Below are 12,660 nucleotides of genomic sequence, written 5' to 3'. Positions count from 1 at the left end.
ATGGATGTACGTGTCTTTGCTAGAATGTTGATGACGTCTTTACAAAATTTTGTAATGGAAAAATTCACTTGAAACAAACGAACAGCATGCTTCTTTACCTTTACTTTATTAAATACAATTCTTTATTTTAATTTATAGAGGTGATCATAAAAAATTATATTCGCAAAATCAAATTTTATAAATTTTCGAAAAAGTTGGATACTGTACTTTAAGGGCTAGGAAAATGTACTGTCGAAGTAAACTTCGCCCATTTTTTTATAATAATACATCAAAACAACAATACGGTTGGATAATTGAATTACAGACAAAAAAGTGTGCCATGCAAGAAAACCTTAATAAAATTTTGCGATGACGTCATCAATTTAATTGTACGGAGAAATATAGCATTTGTGCTGTAATATTAATTAATAACAAGTATGCCAGTAATTTTAAGAAAATTAAATAAGCCGTTTCTGATTTAATTAATCTTCTAATCTATATGCAAATAAAACTCTCGTGTCAGTGTTTGTAACCAAACTCCTCCGAAACGGCTTGCCACATTTTTATGAAATTTTTTGTATATATTCGGTAGGTCTGAGAATAGGTCGTAAACTATTTCTTATACCCCTAAGTGATAAGGGCGGCGCACCCAAAAAATGTTTTGCTTATTTTTTTTTACACTAAATTTTTTATTTTTATTTTTTTTAAGGTTTGCCATCAAAAAATAGATACAACCTTAAATTTTCACCCTTCTATCACCAACTCCCATTTTTTAATAACGATATTAGTATCTTTACTTTCATCCACAGATGCGCAATAGGGTTGCAAGATGGCTGTTGAATATAATCATTGTCGTACGATAAATTTGTATGTATAATTTATAATTTAATTTAATTATAATTTATTTATTTATATTAATTTAATTTTTTATTTAACTACCAAAATATTCGCTAGAAATAACTTATATGGCAAAACAACGTTTGCCGGGTCAGCTCCTAAAATATGTATTTTGCCTTAAACTTATATTATTTTTTTGAAACATTGTATATGATCGCTTCAAAAAAAATAAGACATCATATTACACTATAAATTTCAAGCCAGATGTGTGCAAACTTTCAACCGTTTTTTTTATAGTTTATAAATCACAAGTGTAAAAAAATATATATAGAAGAATGCTATTTTTCTTATCTCAAATGCCCTAAAGTTGCAAAATTTTGTCACGATATCATTGCACTTTTGGGATGAGAAGACAAATCTTGGTGAACTGTTTACCATCCTAACAATAAATCCAAAACTTCCTAACAATAAATCTCGTAGTTTCAGAGATTACGGAAACGGGCGACCTACTTTTGCATATGCTATTAACTATGAAATTAACTATCTATCAAATAGAACTCGTTACAATACTTCCTTAGCTTACATTCGGAAGGTAAAAAATGGTATCAAAGTTCAAAATGGTAAAATTTTTTGACACTTACTTCCACAATAGTTGTAGCATAAGTAGTAGGAGTAATATTTATTCGAGCACATCATCGACAACTAAAGCTAATCAAACAGTTTCGTTTTTAAAAGAAAAAAAATAAAATTTATTGAGTTTATTGATTTATCATTGAATTTGAAAAAATAAAAAAATACTAGATCATTATTTCCACAAAGATAACAATTTTTACTTCCAAAGCGATAGGTATGGAAATGTTGTAGCAGGGTCACTAACGATTGTCCCGTTTCATGTCAAGTTTTCTGTAGAAACGGAAATCCATACCCATTGGGGAAAATTGATGACACAATCGATAAAATAAACCTTCATTTAAAATCGTTATCGTTTTAGCATATATATGTGATATATTCGTTTTATTGTTGTAAAAGCCCTAATACTTTCATTATCAATTTCACTACGGCATTTTACTTACGATTCTTATCACACATTTTAACTAACTTCCTCTAGATGACATCAACATTTTCACTTCGTAACGTGGTGCGATAGTGTCACTCATCATTTATGTATCATCTATCTTTATGGTTTAACACCACATCTGCACGATGGCAAGATTTCATTTATTCTAAAAAAACGGTGCAAATTTAATCCAAATCTCATTGCTCTGCTTGCATATTAAACTTTCTCCGCATCATTTCTCCGTATCACATCTGGTGGGCAGTATTTGAAGAAATGGAAATTCAGCCTTTTATTATTAATGTCTGAAAACTTCGTATTAAATATTTATAGACTGACCTTAACGATGACCTTACAGATATTGCTTTCAAATCACTGCAGTTGCTTTACTATTATTTGGTATTGAAGTAGGTATTTTTTTTGATAAAAGTATCAAAACTTTTAATTGGCGGGTTTAAGGATTTGACCCTTTCGTATTTTTCAGTTTAAAGTCCAAAATGCGGCGTGTGGAATTGTGTCGAAATTTTGTATTAACGAAAATAGTGCATGGCAAACCTGCATCGTATTATCTAGTTGGGTGATCGGTGTGTGTATAAATAACTACAGCACTAACCTTAGTTAAACTAAATAATCAGAGATAAGTGGTAGACCGTCAATAAAAACGTTTCCACGTAATCGGTAGACCAAGTTCAGTTAATGCAAACAGCTTTATCATATCAGGTGCATTTTTTTGCAACGATAAAAATGCAACGAAATTAATTGACGAAATAGAAGCATATTAGGCCAGGCAGCTGGAATCGTGTTGATAGCATATCTACAAGTGTTATTATTGTTAACGATAGGTTCAACAAGCACGACATTAATTTTTTTGAAATAATTACGCAGAATGCTATTTCAACTCATTTTCAACATTATTTTAAGAATTCACAACATTTATTTACTTAAACGTGTTCATCCGGATAAACTTATTAAATCATTTGTACACCCCGTTATTCGTAACTTCCTTGTTTACGCGGTAATTTAAATATTTGCTTGAAGAATACGCATACATAATTTTCTGTAGAAAAACCAGTGCATTTTAACAACTTCGTAATAATGCATTTAAGCTGTCAACAGACAGAATGCTGAATAAATTTTATTGTGGCATTATAATTCTTACTATCTCCCACCTGGATTATGAATGAGCCTGGTAATGAAAAATATCGCACCTCCCGACCTTCCCCAACAGGAAACTTATTATATAAAGCAGCCAATAAACACTTCATTCAATAATAAATTGCATGTTTGTTATCTGTTACTGCGAATTATCACAAATGTTTTAGAAATTAATTGATGTATTTGGATTTGTTGGTTTTACCTTATCGTGGTACTTTTGTACCTACATTTTAGTTGATCATTATTATTAGACTGAAATTTGACCCCGATTTTATTTCCCCTCGATAGTTATAATATATCGTCTAGTTAAGCTTCCTAAACGTAGAAATGACAAGCGCATCAATAAAACCATCACCTTTATTTCTGTTGATACTAATTTCTGCGACACAATCGAACTTGTTGGCTCAACATGTCGTTATTGTATGTTGGCACAATAATTGAATAATCGCAAAATAAAAGCGATCAACCTTTTCAAGCTGTTGAAACCTGCCATTGAGGGATTCCCACAACACGACGCTATCCAAAAACAGAATTTTGCTTTAGCAAAATAAATTATTCATGCTAATACGTGACATCACGCGACTGATTTATTGTTTTTTTGAATCATCGAGGTGTAGCAGTGCTTATGAGCCGCTTTCAAAATTATTTAATTGTAAATCACTTGCTCAGGGTTAAGCTGCAAGGAAGTTGTTATTTTGGTAAACGTAAAATGTAAAGGTCGCGTTTTTATCTCGTATTTCCATAAAATAGTCAAGAGTAGTATTTTCGGTGATTGTGCATGCTGCGAAGATGATTAGTTGAGTCTACTTAACAATAATAAATTCACTTTAAAGACTAGATAAAACGAATATTGGATGTTTAGTTAATTATAGATCAAGGAATCTGACCGGCCGTGGAAGGTTTTCAAATAAATATGTAACAAACAACACTTGCAAGCTGCACTCGAGCCAATTACAACTGCTAGTAAATTCACTTTGGCTAATTCTTTGTCGACGATTTTTGCATTGTGTTGTGTTCTCACTGATGCGAGAACGTTGTTACTTACTCAGACAATGATCAGTGCTTTTTTAATCCAGACTGATGCATTAGCAGATAATGAAAATAAAACCGTTCATTTCCCTAGGAGTGAAAGGTGTTGACATATGAATACCATGATGGCACCACCTCCCAATTTAGTTTTTTTTTTTTTTTGAATGACGTGCGCGTTATTGTTTTGCGTGCAGACGGTGTGAACTTTACGAAAATGTCTAGAAATCACTCGACGCAGCGTTGAAAAAATGTACAAATTTAGGTCGACGATTGCTTATTTAAAATGAACGAACTTCTATGGGTCTATTTTTGGTGTCTTGCAGTCATCGAATTTGGTACATTTTTGAAGATCAAATGAAGAAAAATGTGGTTAACCACAAAAGCTCTCATTTTTTGTAAATTATTTTCTGGCAAATTTTCATTTCAAAAGAATGCGAAAACTATAGGTATTGCACGGAATTCGCATATACTATAACATTCCAATTTGTAACTACGCAATATACATACTAGTAAACGTATTATTACGAAAACTACTTACCACCATCACACAAACAACATAAAATATAATAAATATATAAACAGTACAGTTCGTCATTTCTTACTCTGTAGAAAACAAAATGGTTAGTAATATTTTATATAATATTTTTATAATTCTAATGCTTTTTAATATATTGCCATATTTGGTAATTATTTTTTCAGCTCTAGAGTGATGAGCAAGTTGTATGACAATCAACGTTTTAATTATGTGCTAAATGTCTTGGCTACTTCATACTTTATCATCTAATGTCAACTATTGTCACTATCATATTACGCAGATGGAAGTAATTAGTAACATTACATTATAAACGTAATTAATACCTAATCACCGCTTTCATGGAAGTAATTAAATTAGCGTCCCAACGGCGAATTTTTATTTCCCAAACAATAGAGAAGAAAGGTATTGTAGGGGGATTACTCTTACAAAATAAATATTCAATTTTCTTGTTGCTTGGTGTTTCACGACTTTTAGAATACAAAAATATTAGTTTTCGGTTTCCGTCTGTCTGTTACGAGTATTATTTTATTGCATAGATAACCTCCGAAACCAGAGCAACGATTACATTCTGTTGTTAACCCAGTAACTAAAGTTTGTTTATCTCTTCAAAAGAACTGATGACGTCGTATTGAAATATTGTTTAAATTTGTTTTAAATGCACAACATAGCATGCTTTTTGATCTACATTTTTATAATATGTAGATTTACATACGACTACAAAATGATAATAAATGCTACAGATCATTGAATTAAAGTTTAAAGTTTTAGTTTAGACTTTTAGTAATATTTTTAATTTTTTTTAATTCAAAATTTTTGAAATTCAAATAGGTGTTGTAAATATCAAAATCAACACAATTGTCCGCACCAAGAAACCACCTTTAACACGTACCCCCCCACCCCCTCCCAAATTACAACGTCTACAAACACACTGGACATACCAAAACAGAAATTTTCAATATTTAAAAAATTATCCGGAAATTTGTGTCATAATTATCAAAACTAATTTTTTTATCTCGCCCCATTTGTATCAAATGTATCAAAACTTACATCTAAAAATGTTGTGTCTTGGATATATCGTCGGTTTCGATAAAAGTGGAGACCAAATCATGACTCATTTAGACGTTTTGTTTACTCCGTTGCCATGGAAACCGCACCTCTAGTCGCTGTATTTGGCTGGAATCAGGTCACATTTGAAAGAGTGACCGCTAACAGTAATTCAACTCGGGAGTTCATTTTCATTCTACGCGAGTGAAATTGTTTAATTTTAAATAAAAATAAAGAATTCAGTTGACTAGTTAATAAAAAATCGACGATAAAATTGAAAAATTTAAAAAAAGGCAGTCTCCATTTATTAATAAAAAAATGTTCATTGCAAAACGAGAGACTTTCATAGATATTTTAATAGATATAACACGTATGATAAATTTTTGTAGATGTGCGGTTATCAAAAAAATAATAAATTGTTTTGCTTTATGTGTCTCCTCAGTAATGAGTAGAGACGGGTAAAAATAGTTCAATTATTTCTCCCACTTCTCATTAACCTTGCCAGTCCAGGGTCGCGCGACTGAACATGCAGCGATGGGCTAAGAGAAACAATAACATCGCGCGCTACTGAAGGAAAGTGGTGGGAGTCGCATGGCCTAAAACTGCATCTCTTTAGTAATGAGTTAAAACCAAAGGTATGTGGACAAGTACTTTGTGTATTATTTCCGTCAATAATTTCGTCTATTAATTGGTAATAACAGCCTGTTTTATATCTTTCATATTTAACTTATCAATCAAATTGTGTCCCCACATTTCAACAGGTCACGAGCCACCAGTGACTTTTAGATGACAGGGTCATTTTTGTGGGAACTGGACCAGTCTTGTTCAACATTTTACTGTTTGAACAATAATAATTTTAAGGTGCACCTAAAATTAAAATTTTAGAGTAATCGATTCGATAGTTTCGGTGATTTATCCGTCAAAAAATTTCCAGAAGACGATAGACACTGTAAACTTTAGACAAAATAAATTGGATACCAGTGTTATTCGAAGAACTAAAAAACTAAATATAAAAAAATATGAAATTATACATTTGTTTATATTATTGTGTTTCTGTTTATGTTTTGTATATATAGTCACGTTTAAAAAATTCCATATTTACCGTATTGCAGCTGTAACATAACCATTATTGCATCCATTGTATGTTTTACTTCCCGAGCGTAAGCTAAGGAAGTACATATTTTAATAGGGTTCCATCCGCACGCAAACTTCGAAACTACCGGACCGATTGTCGTCACATTTTATACGTATGCAGATGATAAAACACTAACCGAAATTTGTCTAATCACCCACACCAACAATGGGATGGCGTAATCTCCAATATTTATAATAATAAATATTATTTCATTTTTATAAAACTAGATACTCCTGCATTTGCGCATTATGAATCCTTGTCGAGTGTTTACCCTGGACATGCAGATCTTTGAAAAAAAAAAAATAAATAACATTTTCCCATTCCAAAACTGAATGCTCTGAAATCTTACAAACGTTTTAAGGTTATCGTAAGCTTGATAAATCGTTTATCAAATTTATCGGTTTGTCCCCTCCCAAAAATTTAGTGACGTCATTTCATTTCAATTTTTTCGATAAATACTATCTAAAACACGCAAAATGTAATGAATTTATACTTGCAGTTTATCAATCCATTCATATTTTTCAGAGTTACTTATACAGATGACCCCAAAAAATAAAATAAATGAAACAATCTATTAAATACATGAGTTATCAAACAAAATAAAATTCGCAAAATAAATTTTCTAATGTTTCAGAAAATATGATTTATTGTAATTCAGGGACGAGGAAAGTTGTGTCTAAATAACCTCAGACCATTTTTTTTAGAAAAGACGTTAACTTTTTGGTGGGAATAAATGTACCTGTCACTTTCAGTATTTGCTAAATAACATAAAAAATTAGTGTACAGTTATCTAAACGCAACACAATCGAACAAATCAATTTTTTTTTCGAAAAATTATAAAATTCGATTTTGCATTTTTATTTACATTATGATAAGTACCAAAAAATGGATAATACCAGTCACAGTATAAAAATCAACAAGAATGTAATGAAAACAATCTGCTAATTAACCAACTCGTATACATGGTATTTGATACATGAGCATCGGCTACATGAAATAATAATAATGAATAAGTCATTGTAATTAAAATCAAGGCGGATTCATAAACCACCGGAATGCAAGACTATATTATTTTATAACATTTAAATAACCTTTACTACGTAATATGATAAAGGATGTTATCAAATTATTGATGAGGATGATTACATAAATTTTGGTTAGCGTTTTACCACCTTCACGATATTCTTAAATCACATATAAAATTTGACACGAGGTTCAGTATTATCGAAACTTATCTTTCTAATAAATATGGACAGACAGAGATGACAGACCGATGAAAACGGGCCACCTATTTTTTTGTACTCTAGAGGTCATGAAACGTCGAGAAAATATGAAAGTAGCTTCTTCGAAGAATTATCAGTTTTTTTCTTGTGAATTTTATTTTTTTGATGACAAACTACAAGTTAAAATAAAATATGTGTAGACTGTTAAAGTGCAGGTATGTTTCAAGTGAGTTTTTCCATAATAGGATTTTATTCTTGCGTTGTTTATAAAATTCGACGTTCAGAATATATATATCATATTCAGTATGTACAAAGTATGGCGTACGTCACTTTATGAAATTTAAATAACATTTTATGCTATAGTTTCGAGATAATCTTGTAATAAATATCCACACAGACAAACAAAAGACATAGCCTATTGCAATACTTGTTTAACTTACGCTCAGAAAGTAGGCATTTTAATATCTTTTTATTATTTTTTTATGAAAATTGCGAAAAAACCTGATGTCTCCAACGTAAACTGTAAAATGTGATGACCCAAACTTAATGTAGAACAACTATCTATACAGAATTAGAAGCTTCATTTGCTATAGATTAAAGTGTTTACGTTCTTATGACGGCGATGTAAAGGTCCCCGCTATTAATTCAAGAGTTTGTTTTTAAATCAAGGCAAAATGTAACGTAATATTATGATAAATATAATTGTTTATTTCCATTATTTGCAACAATTATATGCAATTTGTAAATTAAAATTTTACACAGCTCATTAAGTACCCATAATATTTAATTTCATTGGATGCAACTATAAAATAACAAAAAGCTTTGCTTTCGTAACCCCGGCTGATGTTTTTGCAAATGTTAAAATATCTACCAGTTCCAAAATGGATAAAGCGCGTAATATCATTAAAAAATATTTCATATCAATCCATCCTAGAGCAACAGACTAACGTACAACGAAGTTTGTGCTTTTAATTTTTAACTAAAGTATTTTTTACTTTTTCTAGCTGTGGACTTTGATTTATTATGTGCTTCCGTGTTCTCAAATATGTTTTTTTATCTTCTACTGTACTGAATTCAGCTAATAATTTTATCTGCATCTCCTTATTCAGAATATCTTCGACAGACAGAACATTAATATCTTTCAAAAACTGAAACAAAAGAAATGATATACATAAAGATAACATGCAAAAATATTTAAACACTTAATGGTGAAATAGTAACATATATCTGACACCATTAAAAACTTGTTACAAAAATAGTAAATCATATTACAAGTGAAAGACCTGTCTTTCTCTTTAGAGCTTTATTCCTTACTTTCTATCTTTACTTGTCTAAATATCAAATGTGCACCCACCAAATATTCTGCTAACATACAGCACGCAAAAAATATAACCTGCCATAGCTTCAGAGACAATTCTTAAATACTCATCTGAGGACTTGATTTGAATTTTTTGTTGATAATAAACTGTGCCAAACATTCACACTTTTCCTTTTCATTAGTAGGGTCTAAATGAATTTATAATTATTATGTAGCTATATTATGACGAATTGTGAATACACTGCCACTTTTATGCCCGATTTCTGTTTTTAAAAAAATATTTATACTATTTTCGCATTAATCCCACACAAAAGTTACACTATTAACCATATTGACTGCGATAAAAGTTGTTAACTGATAACTTGTCTCCCCACAGTGCAACATGTACGCAGTTGATGCAGCTCTCTAATCAGGAAAGATAAATTGTTGCATTAATTGCTGCACTCGACCACCATATTCCCCAATTTTTCCTACGTAAAAAATCGTCAATTAATTTTTTCCATGCACGAAGGTGAAACCCTGTGGCCATCAAGGGTAAGCACTTAAAAATATTAATTAAAAAGTGTGACGAGATTGGCGAATCGCCGAAACAGAACCCTGAGCCATCTAAGGTCTTTACCTCAGTAACCGTTCGATGGTCAAATTAGAAATGTTAACAACATCAACAACCTCTAAACAAAGAGTTTCGCCTGCATACAACCTTGCATTCGGTCCGATTCGCCACTACTCGCCGCTCCGGGATTGCTTAGATTGACTTAGCTAAGCAATGCGAATATCGCGGGTACTTAGTGTTTAGTGCGCGTTCGACTTTGGCTTGCGCACACTCTCTGATGGTGAGCGCCAGTTCCAAACTTGAATTTCACCGTTAACCCAAACAAACAAATCGGTAAATTGTATTATCGACTTGCGATTCCACACCGACTGTGTGTATGTACTTCGTGCGCGTTTTATCTATACTGTGCATTTTGGATTAATTGCCAGTGACAATATTTGTGTTGTGATTTTTTCGGATGCAGTTTGGTGGACTAGTGACCTGACTTAAGTCATCTTCTTGCACCTGTGTTGTGAGACCAAGTGCCATCGCAGGATTCTTTGCATTAAATTTAGATGATCTGACCTAATTGTGCCTGGAATTATTTTTATTATAAGGAACCACTTACACTTTTGTGCCTGACTATTGTGTGTGGTGTTTAGTGAAGTGTTTTTTTTCAGTGACCTTTTTCGGATTATTTTTTGGATACAGATACTTGCATGGATCTCAGGTGAGATGCCGCACACATACAAACACAAAAAAATATTCGTGAAAACTTCATTAAAAAATATAGGGCCGAGGTTAGTGAACCCATCAATCCCCAAAGCTTCCCATTACATCATCCAGCCTTGTGCTTTTTCGGGACTACCTTTGTATTCGTACGGAATCAATCAAAATTAAATCAGCCAGGACTATTTAAAACTGACCCTAAAATAACCATCATCTAGTCGAAAATAGTTCCGACCGTCGCTCCTAGATTATAAAAAAACTGTGAAATTACTGCATTTCGAGCTTTAAACATTTTTTTCAACAGGTTTCGAGCACCAGACAAGCATACATTTTTTATTTCGAACACTTTCTCTAAGACACGCACAAGCGAAAGTCGAGAAATTGCCGAAATTTTCCCACTCTTTTATTCTGGTATTTTATGGTCGGATGAGTATTTTTACGTTTCGCTAGCAGATATCAAACGTTTAATTAAAGCAGTTTGTTTAAATTATTTTTATGGGAAAGTGGAAGAGTTGCGTAAAGCAATTAATCGTCGAAATATGAAAACTGGGAGAGTTGTCTGCATGATCAACCTTGGGAAATCGTAAATTATTTTCAGTAACGCTTTTAAAATGCTGGAAATGATCTTATCAAATGTTCATTGTGGGTGGATGGATAATTTGTGGCTAAATTCAACAAAGGTTATCAGTTCATTGGCAGTGTGATTAACAAATGATTTCTAATTAATTTAAAATAATAATTTCGATACATCGACTAGAAAAATATGTTGTGCAACGAACTAATTAACTTTTGGTCAAAGGGCACCAACAAAAAATTTAACAGCTTTCTAAAAAAAATCATGTTATTATGCTAAGAAAAAACCTTGTGAATTCTTTAGATATCACAATCTGAAAACGTAGTCCTGTTAATCGAAAAGCCCTTCATTTATCTATAGCGACAAATCTGTTGAACATACTTTTTACACTACATATACGTACTACATTAGCTGGACTTTGTATAGAAGGGTGTATGGGTGATACGACATACTGAGAGAAACAAAATCTTTTTAATTATTATAACCCATCGTTTCTTAAGCTATTTTACCATTTATTATATGTTATTTGTGATGGTTCCTTTAGCTCCACTTACACCATCACATTTACATGGAAGATCAGTGGTTGCAGTTTTGGGTGGTCACTCACATCTCAAGATGTTTAGGTATTAGAAATATAATTCGTACAATTTTTTACTATTTAATTTCATTGGCCGGGCCAAATTACAGTCATTGACAGATTTTGGTTTAATATTTACGGCGCGTTTGGTTAATGAATTATGGCCTGTCAAAGGTTACAGCGGAATCTGCTCTGCGTATATCAAGATACGAACTTCGCTTAAGTAAAATAGTGACAAAAATATGTGCAGTTTTTGTTTGGAGTTGTCCAACACTTACACAAGCGCGTATTTTTAGAATAGAATTCTGGTACGCACTAACCCATTGTTTCAACTGGGCCATAGTTCACGCCCATCTCGAAGCAGCATTTGTGTTTAAATGCTCAATGGAATCAAGGTTCAGTGGTCGAAAAACGCATTTCCGCATTTCAGTCGCCAAAACCGCTGCATCTTTATTAATGAATCCTAGCGATTATGCAGTCGACGGGTTTGTGATCTTGTGTATTCTCAGCTTTGGACCTTGACGTCCATTAACTCCTGCTTAGATGCGTCACTGTTTCAAGGCAGTCGTACTGCGGGCATGGCAAAGTACTTAAAAATCCAATGCTACCGGACCGACTATTCAAACATGAATAATGATAACTCGGTAATAATTTAAGTCTACTGTTTTCAAATTATTCGGTTACATTGTTGTTTACGAGGATCCTTTGCCTTGAAACGATTCCATCTATAAATGTTTCAGACTGGTGCAAGTTCTGTTTCAACTAGTACCGTTATCCGCTGCTGTTGAATTTTATCCACGAAGTACCGTAGCGCTGAATGTAGGTATTATATTTTTTTATATGACGTTCGGAGAATCCGCTCCACGAATGTGGGATTTTACAACGAGAAGTTAATCTCTCGTTTACAACGTTAAATAGCTAATTATCCTCAGATCATTG

General features: G+C 32.3%; 1 protein-coding gene across 2 annotated transcripts in view; it reads left to right on the top strand.

Moving 5' to 3' along the window:
- The window catches only part of LOC135126892 (ecdysone-induced protein 74EF), a 380,527-nt gene that overhangs the window by 127,884 nt on the left and 239,983 nt on the right, over window positions 1-12,660 (top strand). The window contains exon 1 of one of the 2 annotated variants that reach the window (XM_064053101.1): window positions 10,113-10,571. The exons of the other annotated variant lie outside the window; for it this stretch is intronic. The gene's annotated coding sequence lies outside the window, so the exon portion shown is untranslated. Of the gene's footprint in view, window positions 1-10,112; window positions 10,572-12,660 lie in introns of those variants that run through there. 2 annotated transcript variants of the gene reach the window in all.

Source organism: Zophobas morio, unplaced genomic scaffold, assembly GCF_036711695.1.
Source record: "Zophobas morio isolate AGI-343-1 ecotype UQ-CSIRO unplaced genomic scaffold, CSIRO_AGI_Zmor_V1 ptg000011l, whole genome shotgun sequence".
In the NCBI taxonomy this organism is placed as follows: Eukaryota; Metazoa; Arthropoda; class Insecta; order Coleoptera; family Tenebrionidae; genus Zophobas; species Zophobas morio.
This window is presented reverse-complemented; position numbering and strand designations above follow the sequence as displayed.